The sequence below is a fragment of the Canis lupus genome, chromosome 16, assembly GCF_011100685.1.
Source record: "Canis lupus familiaris isolate Mischka breed German Shepherd chromosome 16, alternate assembly UU_Cfam_GSD_1.0, whole genome shotgun sequence".
NCBI lineage: Eukaryota > Metazoa > Chordata > Mammalia > Carnivora > Canidae > Canis > Canis lupus.
This window is the reverse complement of record NC_049237.1, coordinates 40578298-40603880: the sequence shown is the minus strand read 5'-3', so window position 1 is coordinate 40603880 and position 25583 is coordinate 40578298. Positions and strand designations below refer to the sequence as shown.

The window sequence follows — 25583 nt, the reverse complement described above, 5'->3', positions numbered from 1 at the left end:
ATCTTTACTGACAGATGGGAAGTGGAGAGCTTCTCCATTTGCTCAGTGACCAACCGGGGCTGACAGTTTCTATCTTTCTTTTTGGTACCAACTGGAAGACAGGGCTCTGTCATCCACTGCAGGGGAGAAGAGAAGGAAAGGAAATCATACAAGTGATTAAGGGCATCAATTAAGTCACTCAGAAGCAATTAAGGTGACCTATGTCTCTTCTGCTCACAGCCCTTGACCATACCTAGTCAGATGGTCCTGAAACAGCCAAATAACTGGGCAATATGGGCCTCTTGAAAAAATGTAGCCTTCATATGCCCAGAAAATAAAAATATATTGAACACTAGTCTACCTCTTTTATCTCAGTCCTTTTTTAAGTATATGCAAATATATATTTATTTAATATATATGTGTGTATGTATGTATACATACATTTATGAATATATTTACACAGATGTGTACATGTACACACATATGTGTGTATAGTGTGTATATATATGTATGTCCTGGAGCTCATTCTGTATTAGTAATTATATCTCTGATTTTAAAGGCTAAGTAATGTCTCATTGTATGAAAATATCAAATTTTACTTACCTAGTCCTACACTGGGTTGTTTCCAGTCTTTTGCCAGTATAAAAATGCTGTAGTGAATACCTTTTGTGAACAAGTACAAACATGTTACTGGAATGTATTTCTGGAAATGAAATTTCCACAGCAAATTGTATGTTCATATAAAATTTTGAAACATATATTAAAACCATTGATATTTTTGGGGTACTGGGTGGCTCAGTCAGTTAAGTGTCTGCATTTGGCTCAGGTCATGATCTCAGCATCCTGGGTTTGAGCTCTGAGTCGAGCTCCCCACTAAGAGGGGAGTCCGCTCCTCCCTCTCCCTCTGCCCCTACCCCAACTCATGATCTCTCAAATAAATAAATATATCTTTTAAAAAATTTTATTTTCTTTCATATGTATTGTCTGCGTCTTCAGTACATTTGTCTCCTTTTTTTGATTTGTTGGAACTGATTTATGTGTTTTGATTTCTGAAAATTCATGTTGAATTATTTGGTACATAGATATTAATAACTATTATATCTTCATAACAAAGTGCATTCCTTAATACATTTCAAAGGGCTGCATTTAATTTCGGTTTTATTAAGAATGTGATCCTGTTTGAATGGGAGAAGATATTTGCAAATGACATATCAGATAAAGGACTAGCATCCAAAATCTATAAAGAACTTATCAAACTCAACATCTAAAGAATAATCCAATCAAGAAATGGGTGGAAGATGTGAACAGACATTTCTCCAAAGAAGACATTCAAATGGCCAACAGACACATGAAAAAATGCTCCACATAACTCAGCATCAGGAAAATACAAATCAAAACCACTAGAAGATAACACTTCACACCTGTAAAAATTGCTGAAATTAACAAGTCAGGAAATGACAGATGTTGGTGAGGTTACATAGAAAGGGGAACCCTCTTACACTGTTGGTGGGAGAGCAAGCTGGTGCAGCCACTCTGAAAAACAGTATGGAGCTTCCTCAAAAAGTTGAAAATAGGGCTACTCAAGACCCAGCAATTACTCTAGTAAGTATTTACCCCAAAACAAATGTAGTGATCTGAAGGGGCATCAGTATCCTGATGTTTACAGCAGCAATGTCCACAATAGGCAGACTATGGAAAGAGCCCAGATGTCCAACGTCAGATGAATGGATAAAGAAGATGTGGTATATACACAATGGAATACTACTGAGCCATAAAAAATTAAAAAAATAAATCTTGCTATTAAAAAAAATCTTGCTATTTGCAACAATGTGGATAGGACTAGAGGGTATTATGTTAAGTGAAATAAGTCCATTAGAGAAAGATAATTCTCATATGATTTCACTTCTGTGTAGAATTTAAGAAACAAAACAGAGGATCCTAGTGTTCCTCTTCCTAGGGGAAGAGAGGAAAAAGTAAAACAAGATGAAATCAGAGAGGGAGACAAATCATAAGAGACTAATAGGAAACAAACCGAGGATTGCTGGATAGGAGATGGGTGCTATAAGGAGCACTGGGTTTATAGAGACTGTTAATCACTGGCCTTTGAAACAAATAATACATATGTTAATTAATTGAATTTAAATAAAAAAAGAAAAACTAAAAAAAGGTGACCCTGTTTTCATTTTGTTGGTATTGTTATTGTCCTTCTTTTTATCTCTGGATTCTGTAGCAACTTTATTTTGTATCCAGCATGGTATTAAATTTTGCTTTGGAATTCAATTTAATTATTTTCTGTTAGACAAATTGAATCAGTTTACAGTAATTATCAAATTCCATCTTTGTTTTACCATATGTTGTGTTGTTTTCCCCTCTTAAAAAGCCTTGTGATTTATTTCCTTTGTTTCTCCATTTACTTCTTCTTATAATTTGGAAGAACGTGATTTTTTATTACTTCCTTTTTCAGCTATCACTTTATATAACATATACACTATCATGTATTTACTAGTATTTATTAACTTCCTAATATAAGCAGTGATAAAAGTAATACAATTCATATTCTCTTCCTTTCTTTACTCATTTTGATTAATGATATCATGAATTGATTCTTAGTTCTAATAATTATCAATTATAGAGGATATATTTTGGTACCTTAGATATAAAATTAGAGGAAATTCAGAGCTCCTACGCTGTCTTACACTCTTTTCTGTTCCACATTAACTTTTTATTAGTTTTATAAACTTCTACCTTGTCAGAGGATAAAAAAATATATATATTCTCTTATCATCCATCCTAAATTTATTTTATGTAGGAATTCATAGTCATATGTAAATCCTCTTGTTGTATATTATTTTTTATTTTTAGAAATATATCCTTTAGGTTCTAGAAAATTCTACAAAGTGGAACTCATGGGAACAACATTCTTAAGTTTTTTTCAGGATCTCAACTATCTATTTTTTATCTATCTTTAATTTTTTGTCCAAACTGGAGCACTTCAGAGTGAGAGTGGGATGCCACTAATAACTATATCAGAGCAATGGGTTTTAACTCAACCATATCTCAAGCTAATAAAGATGTATAGACATTCCACTTGATTGTCAATGTATAATTTTAATATGAACATTACAATATTTATCTTTTTTCTAAAACAACACTCTTTCTAAAAGTTCTTTTTAAATTTTATTTCAGAAATAAAACATTCTGTAAGCTATAAATGGTAAACTAATACAACTCTGAGACAAAATAAGCTTTTGATTATATTTAAGAAAAATGTTTCATTCCATTGTTTTATCTCCCACCCCCCAACTTGAGGACTACTAATATGTATACATGTTGGATTTCCATTTTCTTTCTCTCATATCTTTATTTTTTCCCTAAACTTAAAAAACTATTGATATAGTTCTATTACATTGTTCCTAGGTATATTATTTTTATTCTCTATCCTACTCGTATTTTTTTACTTTGTATCCTCTTTCTTATGATGCTTCCAATTTTGCCATCATTTATATTATTATTTTATTTTTTTCTTCTCAAACTTTCCTGAACTCTGGTAGCTCATATTCAGTCTCCTATGCATGATTCCTTTCAAGGCACTTGTGTTTCTGCTTTGTGCTCTCTATATAAATACAGAAATGATTATTTCATATGTTTTTCCCACTATTTATGGTCATTTGGATTATTCAGTCACAATTTACAGTATAAATATTCTTATATTAGTCTTTCACATTTTGTTTCTTTTTTTTGGATAGTATATTTCAAATCATCTCTTCCTTTTTAAAATAATACACATCTTTGAATCCATTGAGTTTTCTCTAAAAAAGTAATTTGTAGAAGTTTATTGTAGAAATCATGTCAAGTCTTGCTCTAGGCTAATTTTTTTTCCTTTGTGACTTAGGAAATTATATGTGAGTTTTTCACTTTTTATTTCATTCTAGACATTGGAGTTAGATAGCTGTGGTAATAATAAAACATACTGTCTTATCCTAACTTTTGTATCTCTGTGAAATTTCTGCATTTCATTCTTATCTTTAATAAATATTTTCACTGGATGTAGAAATATCGGTTGAGAGATTTCTTTAAAACATTTTGTAGGGAAACCTGTGTAGCTCAATTGATTAATCATCTATCCGCTTTCAGCTCCCAGCTTAAGGAGTCTGTATCTCCCTCTCCCTCTGCCCCTCCTCCCTGCTGTGCATACACACACTCTCTCTCTCTCTCTTTCTCTCTCTCTCTCAAATCAATAAATAAATTCTTTAAAAAAATAAAAAATAAAATAAAAAATAGAACATTTTGTAGGTGACATTCCATTATCTTCTATCTCCTTTTCTCTAATGAGAAATCAACAATAATTTATATCATTGTTCTCTTATATGCAGTGTGTCTTTTTGTTGTCTCCTTTCAACATTTTTCTCTTTATCCGTTTGATTTTCCTCCGTTTTCCTCCGTTTGATTGTAATGTATCCAGTGAGGTTTTCCTCCGTTTGATTGTAATGTATCCAGTGAGGTTTTCTTAGTAATTATCTTGGTTGGTATTCAATAGTTATTCATAAATATCCTAATTGAAATAATTATTTAATTTTTTAAATTGTATTTGGAATGTATTCTTTTTTAAAAAATATGGAACACTTCATGAATTTGCATGTCATCCTTGTATAGGAGCCATGCTAATTTTCTCTGTATCATTGCATTTGGAAAATATTCTGTTATGTATTTATTATTCTTTCTTTATTCTCTGTCCCTTTTTCTATTTAGATTCTAATTGCATATGTATTATACCATTTGCATATGAATGGGCAAAGCATGTGAATGGATAAAGACAAAATGAAAAATGTTAGTATTGTACAAAATAGCCTTTAGGGTAAAAACATTAATAGAAAATATTGAGGATTAGTTCATAATAATAAAAAATTTAATTTACCAAGAACTAATAATAATTTAAAACTCTATGTACCTAAAACTATAGCCTAGGAGTATATAAGTAAAAATTTTCATAATCACAGAGGAGAGAAAAATCTCAGAAACATAGTGTAAAATCTTTACTATACTTCAGTACGTGAGAGAAAAATAAGACAAGAAAATAAACAAAACATCACTATGAAATAATCCTGTTGATTTCTATTCATACTATTTTGCCTTAAAGTCTATTTTATTTAATAATAGCATATCTATGTCAGCTTTCTTTTCCTTGTATATACATACTGTGTCTTTATTCATCCATTTGTCATCATTCCATATTCTTATATTTTATGTTTGTGTCTTACAAACAGTTTACAGTTGGACTTTTAAAAAAAAATATGTTATTTATCTATTCATAAGAGACATACAGAGAGAGACAGAGACACAGGTAGAGGGCGAAGCAGACTCCCTCTGGGGTGCCTGATGGGGAACTTGATCCCAGGACCGTGACACTACGACCTGAGCCAAAGGCAGACTCAAACCACTGAGCCACCCAGGTGCCCTACAGTTGGACTTTTAAATCCAATCTCAAATATCGCTATTCTAATTAGTATATTTATTCTATTTATTTAATATCAGTCATGTTAGTTGTATATTCACTGATTTTTGTTTTCTGCTTTTTCCATCTGTTCTATTTTAATTTCTTCTTTTATGTTACTTTTAAGATTTTTGTTTTTATTTGTTTATATTTTTTAAAAATCTTGAATGCACGCTTTCAATTAGTTGTCAGAGTGTAATAGTAAGATATAAAAAAATCTGTATACTTAGTCTTTGGTGCCTCATTCCAGGCACAGATTTAGTTAATCACCCATAATCAATGATTTAATAAATAATGCCTATATAATGGAGTTTCCATAAAAACCCTCAAGAGTAGTATTTGGAGAGCTTTCAGATTGGCCAGCATATTGAGGTGCACACCTAGAGAGGGGATGGGAATTTTGTGCCGCTTTGCTTGTGTGTTCTTGTGCCTCTTTGTTGGGTTTGACTGTTCTTGAGATGTATTTTTTATAATAAACCAGTGAGAGTAGTAAAGAGTCTTCCTGAGTTCTGTGAGCTGTTGTAACAAATCATTGAACCTAAGGAGGGTATTGTGAGAATCCCCAATTTATAGCTGATTGGTAATAAGTACAAGAGGCTCAGGACTTGTGATTGACCTCTAAAGTTGGGGAAAGTCTAGTGGGTTTGAGTCCCTAACCTGCGGGGTTTGCCTTAACTCTAGTAGTTGGTGTCAGAATTTAATTGAATTTTAGGACACCCATGGTGTTCAGAGAGTTGGAGAATTGGTTATTGGTATGGGAAAAAATCCACTCATTGGTGTTAGAAATACTGTGTATAAAAACAGTTCATACACGGAAGTTACAAAATGTGTACAAAACTAGTTAAAGTCTAAATTACCAAACCCTAACAATTCCACAACCCCCCCCATAAGAATCATAAACATTTTGTCTTCACTGGATCTCTCCTGTTTACTGTTATTTTTGTCATATTTTCTACTTTTTTTTCTTGTTTAATAAACCCTGGTGTTAAACCAGTGTGGCTATGATGCTTCAGGATGTGTTGGATTGCTGGTTTCCTTTTGTTTCAACCTTACACTGCAGCATCTCAGCTTAATCTAGGAAGTCACTTCTAAGGCTGTATGACTTAGTCAGGCCCTGGCTCCAGACACATGGTTGTTTCTACCAGACCCCAAAACTGAAGCCAACTTCTGAGTGGATAAATCTTGTACTGCATCAACTTCAGTGTTTGTGTTCTCCACTGGCTTATATGGGACCTCCTTTCCCTTTTGTTCTGACATGTACTTTACTACCTTTGGAAAATTTTTATGTTCCTAAAAAAATGTATATTTTAATCAAGCAGTGTTCATTGTTTTCAGTAAGAGAGGGACCTAATTTATAATGACTGTCCCCCTGACCCTGGAATTTCAGTGTCAAGAAGGAACATTTATGATGTTTTCTAGGAAAGTCCCAGTTAATATATTTAAGTAATAATTTAACCCATAACTTTCTCACGTATGCATATCAATTCCTATAATGTGGGAATCCTTTACAGTCTACATGAAGTGGAGGCTTCTTCAATCACAACTATCCACAACAATCAATCTCCCTCTCTTCCTCCCTATCTCCCTCTTCCCTGTATGTGCTCCTAAGTTGTCTCCACGTTAAGTTAGTAGCATAAGAGTAGGGTTCTTTTATATTCATTTTATTTTATGCATTATTTATATATATATTTATTTCATTGTACACCTATAGCAACTAGAAAAGTGTACAGAATAAAAACATTCAGTATCTCCTTACAATAAATAACATTTTCTACACTAGAATATCGTCATTATGAAAACAAAGTTAACATTTTTCAATTAAATTCACTTTATGCTGTAATTTATAGTGATCTTTCCTGAACTATTACAATTAGAATATTGTACTTCTCTAGAAAAAATGAAAAAAATACTTGAAGATCAGCAAAAAAAAGCACATTAATATGGATAAAATTCCGATGTTCATTAGGTTTTTTAAGTACAGAGATTTATTTTAATTTTGCTGTGAATGTATAAGATGTATATGCTACTCTAGTATATTGCATTTAAGGTATTTCACAGTTCAACATGAAAATGTCAAGTTATTTTGGAGTTCACATCATTCTTGAAGAAGAGAGAATACCTTTAATCCTATTATTTCAACATTCTTTTTTTCATAATAATTTTGTGGAACACCTATATACTCTGTGTGATTTCTTTCTAACTGAAACAATAGATTATAGTTTGACAAAACAATTTTTTTTCAATCAGGTTTCAGTTCACTTTAAAGAGAATTGCTTTTATCCCTTCCTTATAAAGGAATCTATTATGATGTTTGAAGTTAAACAAAATGACCTAGTAGAAAATATGTCACTTTAGAACTACAAGATTTGTGATTGAAGATATCATTCTGAATTTTCAGAATATGATGGAAACATTGTTTCAAATGTCCTTTAAAAATGTCTTACTGAATTCACAGAGAAGCAGTAGTTTTTATTTTTTTAATTGGTAGGATATTTACAAAAAGAATTTATATACCTGGTTAAATTGCTCAGTAAAATGCAATGTTAGTATAGCTCAAGACCCTTTTACTTACTTAAGAAATGAATCCTGTATTTGTACAGCTAAAGTAGAGTTATAAGTTTTAAATTGCAAATTATAAAACTGGAGAAGGTTTAATTTAAATAGAATAGAAGAGATCAACTAGTCAGACTCTTGAATTTAAATAAGAACAAATTGAGGCTTAGTGTAGATAGTAGAATAATAAAATTAATGGCTTAAATAAAAGTTTAAGAATTAACCATCATTCTTTTATTTGTTTTATTAATAGAAATATTACAGTGTTATTTAAGCTTTAAAAAGTTATTGATTTAGAACCTTTTAGAAATGGAAAGACACATCTCTGACATTAATAACAGATACTTCTAGTGCAGAAACAGTGCATCCATATGTTGTTTCTTTACTTAAAAGTTCATATATCTAGCATGTAGAAGAGAAGAGAGAACTTAAATATCATCTGTGTGTTCAAGTTAAAATTTCTCCCAATTATTTCAGCACCTATATATTTGGGAGATAATCATCACAGTTTTGCTTCCCAGGGCCTTTGTATATGTTTTTTTTCAGGTTGTGGACTGCACAACCCTAGCTTGCAGCATTTACACTGAAATCTGAATGTAACAGTGGCCAATGGATCATGCAGAGCATAAACAACAGGACCTCAGTCAATCTTTCTTCCAAAAATTAGCTATTATTCTCTATTTAGAGTTATATAGTTTTCAGTCTTGCTTCACACATGCATCCTTAATTTATCAAACAGCAATTCATTAGCAGTATGAAGCAGAATAACCTATTTTTTCTTGAAGTACAATCTTCAGCCACTCTAATGAGATTCTCTTCTATTCTCAAGCCCCCATAATTAAACTTATTTAATATTTATGGATTTATTTTTTTTAAGATTTTATTTATTCATGAGAGACACAGAGAGAGAGAGAGAGAGAGAGAGAGGCAAAGACATAGGCAGAGGGAGAAACAGGTTCCTTCCCTGTGAGAGCCTGATTCGGGACTCAATTCCAGGACCCTGAGATCATGCCCTGAGCTGCAGGCAGATGCTCAACCCCTGAGCCACCCAGGCATCCCCATATTTATGGATTTATGAGGCAGTTTTGCTAAATTCTGTCTAGAAAAAACCCACACATAAGTAATCAATTAATTTACAGCAAAGGAGCCAAGCATATACAATAGGGAAAGGACAGTTTCTTCAATAATTGGTGCTGGAGGGATGCCTGGGTGGCTCAATGGTTGAACATCTGCCTCCAGCCCAGAGCATGATCCTGGGGTCCTGGGATCTAGTTCTGCGTTGGGTTCCCCATAGGGAGCCTGCTTCTCCCTCTGCTTATGTCTCTGCAAGTCTCTTTCTGTGTCTCGTATGAATAGATAAATAAAATCTTAAAGTAAAATAAAATAAAACAAAATAAAAGGCGCTGGTTCAGTGGACATCCATATGCAAAAGAATGAAACTAGACTACTATCTTGTACCATACACAAAAAGTAACTCAAAATAAAGATTGAACATAAGATCTAAAACCATTAAATCTGAAAGAAAAACCATAAGTGGTAATCTTGACATAAGTCTTGACAATGAATTTTTAATTTTTTAAATTTTTACTTATTTTTATATTTTTGAGAGAGAGAGAGAGAAAGAGTGCATGAGCAGAGAGAGGCAGAGTGAGAGAAATCTTAAGCAGGACCCATTCCTGGTGTAGAGCCCAACACAGGACTTGATCTCACAACCCTGAGCCAAAGTCAAGAGTTGGGTACTTAACAACTGAGCCACCAAGTTGGCAATCATTTTTTTTTCTGGCACTAAAAACAAAAGCAGCACAAGCAAAAATAAACATGTGACTACATCAAATTAAAAAGCCTCCTCACAGTAAGGGAACCATCAACGAAATGGAAAGGGATCCTATGAAGAGGGAGAAAATAATTGCAAATCATATTTCTGATTAGGGACTTATATTGAAAATATGTAAAGAACTCATACAACTCAGGAGCAAAAGAAATAGGCAGAGGATCTGAAATGACTTTTTTTTCAAAGAAGACATACAGATGGCCAACAGGTACATGAAAAGATCCTCAACAATATTAATCACCAGAGAAATGCAAGTCAAAACCATGGGGTATTACTCCCAGCAGTTAGAATGGCTTTATTCAAGAAGATGAGAAATAACAAGTGTTGGCAATGATGTGAAGAAGAGGGAACCCTTGTGCACTGTTGATGCGAATGCAGATTGGTGCAATTATTATGTAAAATATTTATGTAAATTATTATGTAAAAATAATTATGTAAAACATTAATTTTGCCTCAAAAAGTTAAAAATAGAATTGCCATATGACCCAACAATAGGTATTTATGTAAAGAGAGCAAAAACTCTAATTGGAAAAGAAAAAATGCACCCCCATGTTTATTGCAACATTATTTATAATAGCCAAGATATGGGAAAAAACAATCTTTATCAATGGATAAAGAAATAAAATATGGGAAATAAATACAAGGAGTATTACCTGTAAAAAATGAATTAAATCTTGCCATTTGCAACAACATGGACCCTGAGACATCATCCTGAGCAAAATAAGTTAAACAGAGAAAGACAAATACTGTATTCTTTATATGTGGAATCTAAAATAAATTTAAAAAAAAAAGAAAAAGTCATAGATACAAAGAACAGATTTGTGGTTGCAAGAGGTGGGAGATAGGAGAAAAGAGTGAGTGATTTTTATTTTAGTTTAAATAAATTGCTAAAAATTGTAAAAGCCCAAAACAATGGATTTACATTTTTTTTAACAATGCTTTGACAGTTCATACTGTCTTTAATTCAACTATTAAATGATGCAGTACACGTGCAGTTCTTAGAGAAGTGCTTGGCACATAGTAAAGGCCACATAAATCTTGGTTACTATTGCTATTATTATGTAATTTTTAAAGCTATCTGCGGCACGGCATCAACAACTGGTAATTATGTCCATTTTGTTACAAATAATTAATGATGTTTTCTCCTTTGTTGAATATTATTTTAAAGCATTTTTGTTTTATATTTTCCCCTTTATTATTTGAATTCTTTGTATTATCCACACTCGACAAAACTATTTCTGAAACCATTAATTATCTCTGACCTGCTTCTCAACACCTTAGGTAGTTTTAAAATATCTGTTCATTTGTCCTTCATTCTTGCTACTTTTTTGTACATTATTATAGTTCAAACTCTTTTAGCAATTCTAACCGTTGTCAATATTTATTTGTTGTCTCATAAAATCAGTGTTTATTTAACCATCATTTATCATATATTTGTCCATCTTTCTGTGTCCTCAATCATTCCTTTATGATTCAGTTACCTTATTTCTAAAGAATGTCCTTTTATGGAAAAATCAGTAGTATAGTATTTTTCAGAATTTTCATCAAAACAGTTATATGTACTTTTTACCCTTCAGTAGTAACTTAGCTGGCTCTGGAATCTCAGGTGACGAGTTGTTTTCTTTCAATATTTGAAGATGTTTTTTCAATGCTTTTTGGCTTTTCTTTTTGTTGTTGAGAAGTTTATTGTCAACATCACTGTTTCTATATTGCTGAAGTTTTTCTGTTTGTTGTAAATAGATCTTTGCTTTTGAAGTTGTGCAATTTCTGTTTATCAGGATTTATTGACTGATTATTTATTGATTGATGAGGTTTATTTTTAATTATCATGTTGAGGAAGTATTGTGCTTCATGAATATGAGGATTCATGTCTTTTATGAAATCTGGACCATTCTTTGTCATTTACTCTGGATATTACATCTCTGCCCTTGTCTTTCTTTCCTTTCAGGACTCCAAATAGATATTCATTAGAAGATTTGATGCTTTTTATCATGACCCTGTACCTGATTTGACATTTCTTATTTATTTCCCTTTGCTACCTTCTTTGTAATGTTCGCAGGTTGACATTTCATTACATATTTTTTATGATATTGGCTATTCTAGTTTTAAAAAATTACATTTTTATTTCAAAAGTTACTTGCTTTTCTAATATGACTTCCCTTTATTTTTGTGTCTTTACTCGTTTTATATTTCTGTTTTAAAATCTCAATTAGGGGCACCTGTGTGGCTCAGTTATACATTTGTCTTTGGCTCAGGTCAGGATCCTGGAGTCCTGGGATCTAGCTCTGCATCAGGCTCCCTGCTCAGCAGGGAGTTTGCTTCTCCTGTCACTCACCCTTCTCAAGCTTGCTCTCTGTCTCTCTCTCAAATAAATATCTAAAATCTTAAAAAAAAATGTCAATTAGAATTTCATTAACTGAAGTTCTCAGATGTCTATTCTGAAGGTTTTTTTAGGAGCCTTATAAAGAAGACTTTATATATGGAAATGCAGCAAAATCTGAGAATGTTTCCCACTGCAGCAGATAATCTTTTACTTTTGTTGAAAGCAACTGATTTTTGTGTTAATTTCTCACTCAGAGTTTTCAGAAAGCCTAAGTGGGCATATTTTATAATAAGAGATTCCTTTTTTTTAAAAAAAAAAAACCAAGGATCCTTGTCAAGGCAAACAAACTTCCTTCTACTCACTCAGGGCTAGTGGAATTTTTTTCTCAGCCTATTCTCTCTGTTGTGGGTTAGCTTTTCCAAGAGTCCTGGCTTTACACCATAATCTCAGTTAAGATTTCAGTTTTCCAGAGGCCCTAGCTTAATGTGCTGTCACTGTATTTCAGCTTCCTCTTGATTTGGGGGCTTAGATGGCTTTTCTTATTTTCCAAAGAATTTAGTTCTATATTTAAAAAAGTGGCTTCTATACTATATCTTTCATTTCAAGATACTCATATTGTTATTCTCAGATTATTAATTTGTTATATTGATATAACCATTAATTAGTACAAGACGTTTTGTTCATTTGAAAGAATAATCTTACTGTGTTTAGCCACTTTAAAGGAGATTTTTTAGGATTGGAGGATGATAAAATTATTATTTTCTGAGTCACTTAAAGTGTACACATAAATTATTATTGCAAAACTTTTAATGTAACTTTAACCACAAAAGCAAGATAAACATGGAAATAGGATTACAAAATACAGAATTATATATGTGATTTAAATACATACTTTTTATATTAGTATATAAAGTTAAGCAGATATTTTATGTGAAGTTATAAGTCATTCTCAAGATTTATTTTGAAAATAAAAATAAAACATATATATTTGAATAACGATGTACATGTAATGTTTTATATGGTTATAACAAATTATTTTTCTTTGGGAATTAAGTCAAGATAATGACTTAATAAATTCACATAAACATGAATTAATAAAACAGGGACACAAAACAAAGTAATGAAAACAATATATTTATTTGAAGTCTAATTACAAACATTGAGTAAACTGAATTTCCAACATTAATATAAAAATATTAAGGTAAGTCTTTGCTGAGGGTCACATTGAGCTGCAAGGTGCTGCCGGGGTGTCTTTAGTCAGCACCAGGGCAGAAGACATCAAGTCCAAAATCAAGAACTACCAGACTGCCCCTTTTGACAGCCACTTCCCCAGCCAGACCAGACTAGGAACTGCTGGCAGAACTACCTGGACTTCCACCACTGTGAGAAGGCAGTGACTGCTAAAGGGGGTGATGTCTCCGGTCAAATGGTAGGTGTGTGTACAAGTCCCTCTGCCCTGTATCCTGCTTCTTGGCCTGGGATGACCGCCGGGCAGAAGGCACATTTCCTGGGAAGATCTAACTGACTACACCGATCTCTCCTGTGTCCTCCATCCTTCTCCCAGGGTGGTGAAGGGGGACCTGGGTACATGGTGATCCCCACCCTGGGATCCTGAATCATGGCTTAACTAATAATAAATACTCATTGGAAAAGTGTAAAAAAAAATAAGGTAAACCCATTTCCTTGAGGAAGTAGTCATAATGAAATATTAAGTGGATATACAAGTTATACAAGAAATGCTTCCTTTCAGCATAATGTTAAAAGTATTTATCTGTGGGTCAGGGTTTTGGATGTTTAACACTTTTATTTTAATATTTTGCTATACTTGCTAGATTTCCTTAGAATCAGTATGTATTTTTTTAATAATAATGAAAAACATTAGCTATTATAAAGTATCTCTGTTTGGGTATTTTCCAACTTTTTGACAATTCAGATTGCATCTTTTAGTTCGTTTATTTTCTAGAAATAATTTTGTGGTTGTCACATACTAGTTTATCAAATATCCTAGGTGTAATAATGTGGCAAATTGATATTCTCACTGAGAGTTATTTATATTTTATTTACAACAACTGGATTTATGTGCTATATCTCAGGAAAGAATTGAAAAGTACATAAAACAGAAAGAAGTTCATTACTTCCTTGGAGTCCTCTATTTTAGCTATCTTTTATTTTATTACTTTATTCTGCCCTTTGAATTTTTCATATAATGTGAATGCCATGGAAATATTTCCGTTTTTAGCCACTATATTCAAATCAGAATGCATCTTAAATAATTGTGGGAAATTATAAACAACTTTGAAGGATAATGATCCTTTGTATTTTAAATCAGCTAATGAAATGCAAAATAATACTATTGTAACAATCTTAGGTTTTTAGATATTTGAAGTTTAAATATTTGAAAATTTTACTTATATTATCATATATTAAATTAGCTTGATTTTTATAATTTGACTTGAAATTTCATACTCTTGAAACCACACCTTGTCCAAATAATTCTCACACAATTACTGTATCTTTAAGACTATTCCTTTGGTAATTATATTACTTTGATTACAAAAAGAGCTAAAGGGATCTTATAATGAGAAAATAAGGTGATCTATCTCTATTTCTATCCCTTTTTCCAATGCCAGTTCTCAGAAAAACACATCAGTTTCAATCATCTCGTACATCTAAAGACATAAACTCCATCCATCAAACTGGAATTTAAATAAAATTAACCAAAGAAACAAATTACCAACTTTTTTTCCCAGGGTGCAAATGTGAAACTTTCTGGGTATGCAATTGCTAGCTAAAATAAATATTTCACTATTAGAAAAAAATTTCTCAGCTTTGCCATTTCTAGTTCTGAGAAAAATAATAGTACTTCCTTCTTACAGTTATTTTAAGATTACATGACTTAATTTATGTAAATCTTTTATTACTAAGGCAGGCACTTAGTAAATAGCAATTACTATTATTGATGTCTGTCATTTTTGCTATTGCTTATAGAATGATACAAAGTTTTAAAACAAATATTTTGGGATCATCATTTCTTTTTCTTAAAAATTGCTATATACCTTGGAGTACTATATGAAATAACTTCCTCTGTTCCTGTGAGTATTTAAGGGATACCAAGTATGTCTGCACGAGTACTTTTTTTTTTTTTTTTTGGCTCAATATGAATGGCAGTGCAAGTGTTTGGGGAAATGGGAAATAGTAACTATATTGTGTACTTTTCCACCTCACAGTACACAGAGATCTCAGAGTAAATTTGGCACATCAAACAGCAGATGATCAAATTTGTTAACAGGAAAAGCATGTGTTATCTAATAATTTCATCATAGTTAATTTAACTGAAGCATAACCTTGGGGTGATTATGCTCTTTAGGACTTTTCAAAAGCACAGACATTCTCTAATTTATGAAGTTGTGAATGAACTCACTTCCTGTTATTTAATAGGAACATGCAACTGGCTTTAAGTACAGAACAATTGCTTTCTAAAACGAAATGAAGTATATCATACCCAGAAATGAATCAAATTATGTATAATTGATATAACAGTGCCTAAATACATTCCCGCTGGGACATAATTCTATGTATTTGAAATTGAAAATATATAGCACAGAGCAAATATGATAGTGTGAAGGTAGTGTTCTTAATTTAGTAAATATTAAAAAAGCATTGCATAATTTGACATATGGTTTTTCTGTTTTTTAAAATAAACCTCAAAAGCTATGCATTTAACATAGTTTCTGTGTTTAAAAATAGTTATATCCAAATAAGTAATCAAGGACTCTAGCAAGTGCTTTTGTAAGATTATTCATGGCTTGGGAAACAGTTGGATGCCATCAATAATTTTTAAATATATATATGTGTGTGTACATGTGTATGTATTGTTTCTCAGCAGAGTAATAACCTTAAAACCTTCCAAGTTTTTAAGTCTCATTATAGTTATACTGAATATAAGCTAGAGGTTTACTTAATATGCCTTTCTGGGTTTAAAGGAAATTTCTGCCAATGGGAAGACTTTGGTTAGAGCTGCAAGCACTCCACAGAAATGCATAATAGAGACTGGGAAAATGTCACAGTGGTCTGGTTTTCCAGGAGTTTACTCAGGGGTCATGTGTATGAATAGCCTTAACTTGTATTGTGGAGGTAGAGAAATACGGTTTTTACCTTCCTGCATTTTAAGTACCCTACATCATGAAGTTATAAATATTTGTTTTTAGGATCTAAAGAATAGAAAAGCATTTGCCTCAATCACTTTCTTCTGGCTATAAAATTTTTTTGAGGATCAGCTCCTGTGCTAATGTGGGAGTGTGTATGTATGTCTGTGTGTGTTATATTCAACTCTCACAGCATTCCAGGATAAAAATTCTATTATTTACTTTTATAAATTAGGAAACTGAAACAGAAAGGCTACGTGAGTGATGTAGGATCAGAGTCAAAATTTGCACCTGGTCCAGGATGGCTTCTCTAGGACCAACACATGTTCAGACTCTAGCAAGCAGGAAAGAGAAAAGGGACAGAGAAGTCATGTCCTATCCATTTGAGACCCCCTCCAGAATTTGCAGAGTTCACTTTTGTACTCCATCCAGTTACCCAGGGGTTAGTGACATAGCCATGCTGAAGCGGTCTTTATTCAGACATGGTGTTCTCACCTAAATTTTCGAACTAAAAGGAAGGAAAGCAGATTTTGGTGAAAAACTTCACAACAAATGTCCATCAAATTTTTCCATTTAACAATTATTCTTATGCTTTCAAGTGTTTTTTATGACTTCATCAATGGAATCTGTCACCAAGAAGATTTGTGAATTAAAGATCCAATACTCTACATTTCTAATTGCTAATTTTCCTTAAGATTTAATTCCAGGAATGATCTCCTGATTTGGATTAATGAGGATTCACTCAAACATAATAGAAAAACATATACATTCGTCCATTAAATATTTGCAAAATGAACCTCATATGAACAAAAACCCAAAAACTTGAATTCATTTCCTATCTTGTGCTGGGAATTAAACATTTTCATGAGCAATTTCAGATGCAAAATTTGAGACAGTAGAGTTTAGGAGGTCTTAGAAGTATAAAAACAATTTTAATTCTTACTTTCCCACATATAAGGTGTACAACTGTGGGACTTAGATTTCTTATCTGTAAAGTATACCTAGAATAATAAAGGCTTTATAATGATTTTAAGAATATTAAGCTTACTAAGGAATATATATGTGTGTACATATATATATATATTTAACAAATCTGTGTGGTAGTCATACTTAATATACTACTTGATAACTTTTTCCACTAAATTATGTATTATAAGCATGCATTTCATATTTAATAAAGTGTCTACACTGATATTCTTAATTGATTTGTGGTGTCACATTCTGCTGATCTCAGGGCATATAGACCAGTGCTACTGATAAAACACACAAGAATTGGGAAGGGAAAAAAAGCAAGTTGTTTGTGATTCATAGGTTACATGCCATTTACATTAAAAATCAAAGAACATTTGCAATAAATGATTTGAATTAATAAGAAACTTTGGTAGGTAGGTATTTACATTTATCTAGTAAATATTTAATGAACATACATGTGTGCTTAGGATACATCGGTGAATATAATAAATATCCTTGTCTTATTGGAGCTTACATTCTAGCAGGTAATACAAGAGATAAGAAACATTAAAAATAAAAATTAAGTAAATTGTATAATGTTTTAGAAGATGATACTGCTATGGAAAAAATAAATCAAAGCCAGAAGATTCAGATATGCTAAGGTGAGGTAAGACTTCCCATTTTAAATATAATATTCTGAAAAAGCCTCTTTGAGAAGGAGATATTCAGGCAAAGGCATGCCAAAAAGACAAGATTGTCAAGCTATAGAGAAAGGGCACTATAAGAGTGGGAATAGTTAGTGCAAAGATCCTGAGATGACTGGATGTTAGCCTTATTTGAGGAGAAGCAAGGATGCCTATATGGATGGCAGAAAGGGAAGGAGGGGTAAAGAGGCAAGATATGTGCTTAAAGAGTAATAGGGAGATGAGTGCCCTAAGGAGCCTTGTTGGGACTTTGGCTGGTAGTTAGGACTTCAACAAATGAATTTGGAGAGGGGAATAGTTCAACCCACAACTGGAGAACAATGAAGAATGAAAGGAGGTATGTGGATTCAGTCAGTAGGTAGAAATCACCCTTTGAGGATTTTTCTGTAAAAGAGGAGAGAAGTGGTGCAGCAACTAGTTAAGGAATTAAGAGCATTTTTGTTTTGTTTTTAAGATAGGAAAAATATAAAATTAATATGTAGATAGGAATGATTTAATAAGGAGGGAAAGAATTGTTACTACAGGTAACAGATGGAAGAATTTCTGAAGCATTGAGCACACAATAAAAATAGGATCTAGTGCCCTTAAAGGGGCTGCTTTTAGGCAGAAGACAAATGGTTAATTTCTAGAACCAGGAAGGCAAATACATATGCAGATGGTGGTAGGTAGGCATCCATGGGGGCAATATTCTGTAGATTTTACTTCTGGTTGTTTAATTTCTTTCCAGTGGAGCAGAAAGGAGGGTTTACAGCTTATAAAGAAGATGGGGAAAGAGATCATTGAAGATTGAAGATGTAAGAGAAATGTGAAATAATCAGCTAGAAGACAGAGTGATTGGACTAGGGAAGTATATTGTGCTTGCATGAAAACAATTCTTGGGCCTAGTTGAAAGCATGTTCTGGAGGCTAGAAGTCTGAAATCAGAGTGTCAGCAAGGCCAGATTCTCCCTTATGGTTCCAGGGGAGAACTCTTCTTGCCTTTTCTAGCTTTTGGTGTATGCTGGATTTCTAGATACATCATGCTCGTCACATGGCCCATCTTTTCTCTGTGTTTTTACATGGTCTTTCCTCTCTGTGTCTCTCTGTCCTAATTTTCCCCACTCTAATGATCTCATTTTAACTTGAATATCAATGTAAATATCCTATTTCCAAACAAAGTCATATTTTGAGGTACTGGGGGTTAGGACTTGAACATATCCTTTCTGGAGGATTCCATTAATCCATACAATTATATAAAGAGTAAAGAAGAACATAAAATTAGGTACTGTGTACCTAAAATAAATAGAGCTGGCGAGACTGGGAGATGAGGGACAAAGAGGGATGGGTAACTAATGTTCATTGCTCTCCTTTGATAGAACAAAAGAGATTTGGAAAAACAAAATGCTTGTTTTCACTCCTATAGTACTCCCCTTTGCCTATAACCAAAGAAGTCCTGAGTAACTCCTAAAGGGCTATCTTTTAGCAATTTCCAACAAATTTTAAGAAATGTTCTTAATAGAACATTCTCCTTTGAGTTATTTATATGCTAAATAATCACAGATTGACTTTGATCCACTCTTTAAATTCGTTTTTGCTAAGCTTTAAATTTGAGTTGGACATATCAAATAATGCACTAGCAGATTCAAAAGAATCTTTTTTCATCAGTTTCATTAGTTCCACTATTAATCTAACTCTTAAGGAATGACATCTTTAATTTCATATGCAATGCTGTTGTTTGTCACTGAGCTACAAATTTCTGCAACAGGGAAAATGAAGGATTCTGGGCAGATATGTGATTGAGCTAAAATCCATGTAAGCCACATGTGTTTCAGAAACTGAAAAGCCACCATTTATCTGAGATGAAAAACACTGAGTTAAAAGAATATACTAACTCATTAATTTCTAATGCCTTTCATGTAGGGTTTATTTTCTATTACTTTATACGTGTACTTATGCATGATCTGGGCTGAGATGGCATTAAATAAAGTAGACTGGGAGGTTCTCTCACACAGTCTTGGACACATTTACTGAAGGCATAAATTTATAGTCAAGAATGACAGAGGTTTACACACTAATAAACTAATTTCTTCTTGATTATTTTTGTTAATTAGTACACAGTTAAAAACCTATAAACTGATTAAAAGGCTAAGATTTGAATTAAAGTATTAAGAAAACATGTTAGAAATAACAACTTTAGGGGCACCTGGCTGGTTCAGTCAGTACAGTGTGTGTCTCCTCAACTCAGGTTGTGAATTCAAGCCCCACCTTGGGTGTGGAACCTACTTAAAGAAATATTTATTTATTTTTTTTATTTAACGGAGAAAGAGCATAAGCAGAGGGAATGGCAGGCCGAAGGAGAGGGAAAAGCAGACTCCCCACTTAGCAGAGTCTGATGTGGGACTCAATTATAGGACTCTGGGATTATGACTACAGCTGAAGGCAGATGCTTAATTGACTGAGCCACCTGGATGCCCCAAGACGTATAAAACTGTAAAACACGTGTCCATATTTCCACTTTTAGAAGTTATTTTGAAATCTAATTAATAAAATGCAAAAAAATAAGTATTTAAAGCCAAAGGTGGAAGTTTCTTTTCCACTCCTCCCCTTGACTCACACTTAGTATAATACAAACAGAGATTTTGTGAGGAAATTTGGTATTTATACTTCCAGGTCCTTATGAGTACATTTATATACAAAAACATCTTCACATTAAATAAAATTAAAATAAAATGTATTTGATATTGCTCTGCTTGCTTTCTTCTCTTGACAATGACTTGAAGAACATTTTACATCAGTTCTTTTTTTTTTTTACATCGGTTCTTATAGTTCCTTTTCATTTTTCTTTTTAATTGTTAAAGAGCATTTGTATGCAGAGGTTTGTTTAGCTAAATCCTATTAATGGATATTTCACTAGGGCATGTAATATTATAATGACCTACCTACATTCTTCTTTTGTTTACATTTATTTCCCAGGGTCTGATAAAGAAAAGTGAACTGGTGCCTCCCTGGGAATACATATTTACATTTTAATAGATATTGTCAAATTCCCTCCCAAAGACTTTATACATTTAGGCCCTAACCAACAGCAAATAAGCCTACCAATTTTCCATGTGTTTGAGAGTTCCATCTCATGAAAAAATATTTTAGCAATGACATAGAAGAAAATATATGGTTTTGTTTTGTTTTTGTTGTTTTTTTGCTTTATCTTATTTTTTTGTACGATTGGTAAATTTCACATCTTTTATTGTGTTTCCTGGTAGATTATAATTATTTTTTCCTGAATTACCTATTCATATTCTTTGAACATTTTTGATAAGGTTTTTTTTCTTATATGCAGAATATCTTTGTCGATTCTAGAAACATATTTTTAGCTCTCTATTGATATTACATTTTCCTAGTTCTGTGTTAATCTTTTACATTTTCTTAAGCCTCCTATTGTTATGAAAAGAATTTGCATTTGTGTGTATTCAAATATATAAATACTTACCTTTATAATTTTTCATCTTTTTTGTATGGAAATCTTCTTAGGTGTAAGATAATGAACACATTTTTTTCTTATTTACCTCTTTGATCTTCAGGAATTTATTTTTAGTTTCAGCATGGGATATTTTTCTAATAGATAAAGAGTTCCCTCCATTAGATATTCATTCAATTGTACCATCACAGTTTTTGGAAGAGTCCATATTTTTACCAGGAACTTGAAGTTCTTCTCTATAGCAATCATTGACACTTCTACACAGTTCTGTTTCTGAGTGTTCAATTCTGTAGTTCTATTTCCTTTTGTCCTGCACTAACAACATTTTTAGTGACTCTAATTTTATATTCTTGTTACCTGTCAGACAATTCCCTCTTTAACACTTCTTTCTCTTTCAAATATCTTATAAAATTAGTTGTCAAATTCCATAAAAAGCCTTTGTTCAGATTTCACTGAATTTATATATTTCTGAGAAGAAAAATAACACTTTTAAAATAGGATATTTTTCCCATCCACCATCTTGACAGGTATCTCCATTATTTGAGGTTAAATAGTATGTTTTTTAAAATGTACATTTAATAAATTATTAGCCATAAATAGCTCACATTAGTATAGATTTGATTATTGTGTTTTATAGACGTGTTGTTGTGAATGGGATATTTTCTGTTTCATTACATTTTCAGTTGGTTCTGAATCATGTCTAGCAAGGCATTAATTTTGTTGTTTTGATGACATAGTAATCTTGCTGAACTCTCTTCTAAGTGATATTTAGTTTACAATTATTTGTCTTTATTATTAAGTAGAATATCATAATCTCTCCAAATAAAAATGGCTTTGCCTTTTCCTTACAAATTCCTTCCTCATTTCTTTTGTCTTGGTTGAATTGTTGACTTAATGGGAACACTTGTAACTGTTCAACATAAAGTATGAATCTGTATATGTTTCTCACAGATATCCTTTATCAAGTTTTGGAAATCTTACATACTAAAATTTTTACAAATTTGGAATGGACGTTAAATACTACATCTAGATCTTCTCATTTTATTGTCATCACTTACATAGTATTTCTTTATTTAAAAAAAACCTTATACTGATACTTACTATTAGTTCTTATTCTTTCTCTATTTTTAGTTTTACTAAACTTCCAACAATTAGCCTTGTGACAACAATTTTTTGGTATTTATTATAGATTAACCATACTTTTTATTGATTTGCATTTATATTTATTTTAAAGTTAATTAATTTCCAATTTGTTATTTATTTTTATTTTCTATGGACTTTTTCCCCTAATTTTTTTTTTTTTTTTTTTTTTAGATTTTAAGGCTGCTATCATAAAATACCACAAACTGGGTGGCTTAAAACTATAGATTTTATTTTCTCATACTTCTAGAGGCTGGGAAGTGAAATCAAGTTGTTAGCAAAGTCTTGTTTCCTCTGAAACTTGTAGAGGAATTCTTATCTCTCTTCAGCTTCTGGTGACTTATTGGTAATCTTTGGCATTCACTCATTTGGAGGTACATAAAACTCCAATCTTTGTTTTCATTTTTATGTGGTGTTCCTTCTGCATGTCTCTGTGTCTTCACATGGTCAACTTATAAAACACCAGTTATGTTGGATTAGAGATCCACCCTACTACAGGATGACCTCATGTTAACTAATTACATTTTCAATGACCCTATTTCCCAATAAGGTTATATTCTATGGTGCTAGTGGTAAGGATTCTAACATTTTGGGGAGGTGGACTTCAACCCCTAACAAGGGCTTGATATTTTTATCCTTAATCTCTTTGTTTCTATATATTAATCCTCTAAACTCTCATCTAAGCATTATTGTAACCACAGCTCCTAGGCTATGATATGTATCAGAGAAAATTATGCACAAAGAGTTCTATTATTAACTAATATTTAAAAGATAAACATATTTCTCTTTTGAACTGAAGGAAGTATTTTTCTTGATAAAATTATTATAGAAAGAATAGAAATTAAAAGAATCCCCTGTGGAGAATATTGTCAATAGTTAGGGTAAGAGATTGTATGTGAAGAATAACATAAATAAAAAGGATGTTTGGTACTGAAATATCATAATGAGAATGAAACATGAAACAATTAGTATTCCAAGGGGTTGACAGAAAATTACAATGAAGGAATAACAGAGGCAATATGGTAAAGCCAATCAAATGAATAGATAGGTGACATTGAAGAATGATGGCAAATGGCAGTGCCTCTACTATGACGTGAATGATCAGCTTCAATAGAAACTCCCACGTTGGTACTGGCAGAAGTAAAGCAGTTTTAGTTTTATAGAAAATTGCCTAGTAGGAAAGTTCCCAGAGGGAAGTTAATGGGGAAACTAAAGTACTTATTATAATTGTACAGAAGGAAGAACACCCTATGTCCTTATTGCCATGTTTGAAAATTTTCTCTAGAAAGAGATCAAGGCTGTCTGACATTGTAATCAAGGGTTCAGTAGCCAGCACTCTGTTGTACGTGATGGGGACCTACAAAAATATATTAAAATAAGCAAAATCAATCAATGGTCTCTGTTTATAGAAAGGAGGACTACAGGATGTGGAAGGAGGTTATAGCATGCATATATCTGACATAGCCCTAATGGCATATTTGCATATCTAATATTGAATTATATGAAAGGAACAAAAATTGTTCAAAATAAAGCAGGTATTTTGAAAACCCTAAAAAACACTTTACTCACCTTGCTTATGATTTTTAATGGCTTTTTTATGGTAACCAAACATAGCTCTAAAAATGATCATTTAAACAGGATCATCATGAATAAATTCTACAGCTTTATATGTATAATCCCACACCTAGTTATGCAGACGTCTTTTAAATCTCAATAAATTAGATAGTTACGTAATATCAGAAAAGTTAAAGCAAATGAAACATGTGAAATGACACTAGTATTTATCACATAAAATTTAAACAAGTTATTGTTATGTTTACACTTTATATATATAATTCAGTCCAAACTGCAGGGAAACCCAAGAAGGCATTTATGATAATACACTATGTGCTTCAGAATTAATAACTTGAGACTTCTCACTAAAATTCTTTATTATGTATTTTGGAGAAAAATACATAATAGAAAAAAGAGTATATAAGCATTCTATTTTCACAGAGTATGATTACTTTATCAAGACTGCTTGTAGATTTGATATTCATGAAGTAGAAAAATGGCATTAATATACTTATTTTGTAGTTTACTCTGAATCTTTTAATAAATTCTGTTTATAGAATTATAGGAGGAACAAGAGCTATTGCCCTGATTTCAGTTTTTCAGGATACACTACTACAAACTACAGAAATCTAAGCCCTCAGGAAATAGCAAAGAAGTCACAGTGAGATGAGACATGGACTCATCACCTCTGTTTTATAGTGTGATGTGTGCTGAGTGCACAGTAAAGCACAAAAGATTTTGCTGCTGAAATCTTAATCAAAAATGCATTCTTTTCTCTGGTTCATGAACAATTTTTCTACAATATATGTTGTTTATTAAGGAGAGATTATTCTAAACTTTGTAGCACACACAGTTTTCAAGTAAAACAAACAGTAGTTTTGAAAGTGATGTGCTCCTTACTCTGTTCACTTAAATCATACCTCACAGGCTTATCTGCTTTTCCTATGCTGAACTAGCTAATTCCATTGTGTTTACTCATTTTTTCTCATTTCACACAATAAAACTCTAATAGGATAATTAACATATATGCAGCACTAACAATTATATTTGGAAGAATCAAACACCCTCACTACTACTAACTCTTGCTCTGGATAAACTTTGTTCATCCTGTTTTCTAGTTCTTTTTTTTTTTTTTTTTAAGATTTTATTTATTTATTCATGAGAGACACAGAGAGAGAGGCAGAGACACAGGCAGAGGGAGAAGCAGGCTCCATGCAGGGAGCCCGATGTGGACTCGATCCCAGGTCCCCAGGACCACACCCCGGGCTGAAGGCGGAGCTAAACCGCTAAGCCACCCGGGCTGCCCCTGTTTTCTAGTTCTTAAATGGCATTTCCTCAAGCAAAGATTTCCTGATTAGCTCTTAATTAGGAGACTAGCTGGTCTCTATCCTAATCAATTTCTCCTTTTGTATTTATAATTTTATGTTCTTTGTATGTTCACTATTTTATTGAATATCTC

At 32.3% G+C, this 25583-nt stretch overlaps 2 pseudogenes; one reads left to right on the top strand and one right to left on the bottom strand.

The window, feature by feature from the left end:
• The first annotated feature begins 663 nt into the window (after positions 1–663).
• Positions 664–13698, top strand: LOC100687529 (annotated as a pseudogene).
• LOC119869653 lies at positions 4588–4687 on the bottom strand (annotated as a pseudogene).
• Positions 13699–25583: the final 11885 nt, after the last annotated feature.